We start from the raw sequence: 4,784 nt of genomic DNA, 5'->3' as shown, positions 1-4,784 counted from the left end.
TAATTCACATAGTATTGCCGAGCGAGCGTTAGCAAGTGAAGTCTGGTTAGAGCCCCGCAGGGCACGGTGATTTCTGTCTTTATTACAGATAAATGGGAAGAGGAACCTGTGTTCTACATCCCTGCCTATTGGTGCTTTTTAGTGGCCACGTAGTACAGGCTGATTTATATTTTTTGCACTGTAGTTTTTACGTCATACATCCGGCAACGTATATATATACGCCAATCATAAAAGAATAACTATACTTTTTCGACAATTACTTCTGACGCTCCTTTTGAATTTTATCTATTCCATGTGACGTATTTCAAATCGCCTAGCGCAAATCTTTAGGAGACAATAAGGCTTGTGTATAGCCCGCTCCCCCCAGTTCTTTGTCACCGGAACTGGAAGAGTCAGTACTACTACTACTTATATCGAGAACAGAACAAAACCAACCCCTGCGGGGCTTGTAACCCGTTCCTACTACTATTGCTACTAACTACCACCACTACTACTACTATTGCTACTAACTACTACTACTACTGCTACTATTACTACTACCGCTACTAAAGCTACTACTACTACTTATACTAAACCTTCCTTACCGCAAGATTTACATCTTAAATCTTTATAACATGCGATTCCGATTCATTATGAACTAGTATGAATCGTTAGAATTACTATGATTCGTTAAAAATCACTGGGGGGAGCGGGCTATACTCAATCCGACAATAAAAAGAAAATTATTAAAAGAATCTATTTTTCAGCAATTATTTCGACTGGTGAGCCAAAAGTAAACCTTCACGGTATATTATGTATAGAGATGAAAAATAGAAATCTAGCATCCCATACCTTTATTAATTTGTAAACATAAATTTCTCGATAATACATAGTATACATGAGAACCCCCTGATCTGCGTTTCTTCTGTGTTCTATTACCATTTCTACATGAAATACCATAAATTTTCTACGTAGTGCAATATAAGAAGTACCCATGTGCACAAGACATGCGATATGCGTTAAATCCCCCCCTCCACACAGTCATAGATAAAGTACAAGGGCACTACACATGCAGATATAAAGTACAGGTACGTTCTTTTTTCATTTTCGTATCAGTCGATAAGTAAATAAAAGTCGCTTTGTTACCCCCTTTGTAAGTTCGTACATACTCAGTGAATAATTCCTAAAAGTATGAGCGTCCTGCTTATTCGGGAACTGATGCAGCTTCATGTATACTATACAGACACTCACTCACTTATAAAGACAATAAAACTAAATTATTTTATGTAATCGTTATACTTACCGACTTTTCTTGTCTTTCTTTCTTTCTTCTTCACTATTAACAGTGTTGAGGTGTGCCTCCGACTTCGGAAAAGTCTTCTTTAATTTCAAATCACTCATTAACTAATTAAAATTGGGTATATTACCAACTTTTTAAGTAGGTAGATATTCAATGAATAATTCCTGGCTCTTTAACTATAACCCTTTTTCTATATAAAGATATCTTCTTCAACATGACTGAATATAGTGAGATTTATTTTATTTTATTTATTTATTTTTTAAATATTCCATCTTCTCTTGACTTGTGAATTCAACATAGCGCGCAAGGAATGCTGGTACCTTTGATAAACAAATGACGGTTGATGTAGCGATGCTAATTAGCAATCTCACACACTGGATATCATAAATTTCAAATTTTTAACAAATATATTTCTTTGGTGCTGCTATAATTAGTATAATGATTGGTAATAATGCTACTACGATACTCTCGTGAGAGAATTTATTCAACATTCGATAAAATATTCTGCAAATAATTCTAAAATATTAGATGAAAATATTTCATTTAAGTTACAGGACAAGATAACAAACACATTTCCATACAAAATTAATAGGAGTTTTAAAAATATTTCTTATATTACGAACGAATTTATTTTTAAAATATTCGAAATACTTTAAAAATTATATTTCATATGTTTTCTTGTAACAATAGAAAAGAATGTAAATGACATGTTGGAAAACATTTTATTCTGTTTATAGGCCTATTCTGTTTCCTTTATCATGTATGTAAAACATTTTTGTGTTACTTAGAAAACATTTTCTCTCTCAACTAGGGGTAAAAGTACGGGGGGACGCCGCCCCCACCACGAGAAAATATATACGGCGTCTACCCAGTTCCTAAAAAAAAAAATTACAATGGGCAAAGATAGGCAGGGTGAACGGCGTGACGTCATCCGCTACCTACCGTCCCCCAACCTTTTCAGATCCACTTTTACCCCTGCTCTCAACATTGAAAACATATTACATTACATTCAACACAATATTTCTATTACAATTTGTAAAAATTTTCCATACATTATTTTCCTACTAACGTTCTAAAAATGCACATCCTGTTCAGTGGCATATTTACGATTTTGTTTTGTGGAGGGAATCTTTGCTAACTTTATTCCTGAAAATGTGAAAATTGTGCAGGATATTACATTTACTTTAATATAGTAAAACAATTTCGGGAGAGGATTAAGCCCGGAAAGCTTATTTAACGCCACTGCTTCCCGTAGTTAATTAAATGTTCTCCAAACACATTTTAAAAAATAGTTCCGGCATATATTTGGGATACTTCTCAGATATAACAAGGAATATGTTTTCTCCAGTAACGGAAGAGTATATTCTGAAAACATGTAAAAATGTTTCTATAATAGACCTATCAGAAAATGTTGTTCACTAAAGACACAAAATATCTTCCAAAACACAACGGAAAACATTTTCTATTCATTTTTAATGTTTTCTTTTACCTCTTTTAAAGTTTTATATTCAAAATTCCATAAAATATTCTGGAAATAATACTAAAATATCATACGAAAATATTTAATTTAAGTTATAGGAGAAGATTACCAAAATACTTTTGTAAAAATTAAGTAAACCTTTTTAAAACATTTCTGAAAAATATTTCTTATATTACGAAATAATTTATTTTTAAAATATTCTAAATGTTTTTAAAAATATATATTTAATACGTTTTCTAGTAAAAATAGAAAATATTACAAATAACGAATTAGAAAACATTTTTTAAATATGTGGAATATATTTCGTTTGATTGCTTTCCGTATCATATATGGAAAACATTTTTAGTATCATTTCGAAAATATTTCCCTTCTCAACAGTGAAAACATATTAAATTAGATCCAAAACAATATTTCTAATATATTTTGTGAATATTTTCCTGGTTTTACTTTCCGGCAAGCATTCTCAAAATGTACTCCAGGTAATTTCTAAAATGTTTTACAAACATTTTTGGGAAAATATTTTCGGGAAATATTCGGAATACATTGGGGAAACCAGCATGGAAATCTTCAGAGAAGGAAAACCTTTTGGAAACCAAGGAAAATATTTTCTTTTGATTGAGGAAATATTCCTTGCTGTGTGGGAGAGAGGCGTTCGCTAAGCTGCATGGTTAGCGCGTCATTCCGGATTCGACTCAATTTCAGCTGGAGTTCGAGAGTTCCAGATTTGTAAGATCGGACTAGCATAGTGAGGCAATTGGGGAGTTACCTTAAGTAGGATATACAAAAAGAAATCCAATTAGGCAAGACAGAAATAACGGCGCCTGGAAGCGAAGCTGATACGCAGATAGGAATCACAAAGTTCAACATGCGCCACTTACTTAACTGAATGTACACATACAAAGTTTCGAAATGTAGGCGCGGTGGCTCAGTGGTAGAGCGTTCACCTCCGGCGCTTGGGGTCCCGGGTTCAAACCCTCCTCCCACCGTGTGGACTTTGTGGTGGACAAACACCGTACTCGTGGGTTTTCTAGGGGTTCTCCCGTTTCCTCCCACTTTCTTTATTCCGCCATTTCATTCATCTCTCATCATCACCGTCTCCTTTAGCCTAAATGGCATAAGAGTGGGACGTAAAACTCAAAGATTTCATTTTATTTCAGTTTCGAAATGTAAAGGATTTCCAAAAACACTTACTTTACAGTGATAGGTTGTAGTCTCCTTAAGATATAATCGATGTACTGAATTCTTCAGAATACATGGTCTTTCCCTACACTACGTAGTTACCTCTTTCCTGTGGCCCAAATTAGAAGAACAGAGAGGGTTAAAATTTATTGAATTTCTTCCGAGTTTATCCACCAGTAACGAAAGTAAATATAATTCGAAACCAAGATTCATGCAGATGATAATGATGCACGAACCACGAAGGTAAGGTAATTAGGGACGGGCTAGCTTTCTTTGAAAAACACCTTACATTTTGATTACATAGCAACGTTAAAATTTAAATGGGTTAACCAGAAAAAGTTTTCAGCAACTCCTTTTACAAATCGTGGCACAAATATTAGAATCAAACTTTCTAAAAATATATTAAACGAGACTTAAAACCCATTTTGTGTAGGGAGTACAAAAACATTTATAACAAAGTAGTTTACTCACGATGTTCGAATCACAGTACTCACACAAAAGCACGGAACCCGTGGAACACTAGTAAGCAAGGGTAAGTCGTATCCTAATAATATATGTGATTAAATGTCCGGAGTGATTCACCAAAATCTTCATCCAAGAAAAGAATACATTAAAAAAAATCAACAATGCATATTCCATTCTCGTAAGTAGAAAATCAACATTACAAAAATGGCAATCTCAATCCTTTGAAACTGCACGTTGGTGTACAGGATTTGTCAGTCATTAATTCTGTGACCCTACAATCATATCTTTGGTGATTTAAGTAACATCATTTTTTTTTTAATTTTACTTTTGAGAGTTTATTTAAATTTTCTCCTCGCCCGATTGCTCTATATACATCCAGAG

The sequence above is a fragment of the Thermobia domestica genome, chromosome 7, assembly GCF_964235325.1.
Source record: "Thermobia domestica chromosome 7, izTheDome1.hap1.1, whole genome shotgun sequence".
Lineage (NCBI taxonomy): Eukaryota > Metazoa > Arthropoda > Insecta > Zygentoma > Lepismatidae > Thermobia > Thermobia domestica.
Note: the sequence above shows the minus strand (reverse complement) of the source record.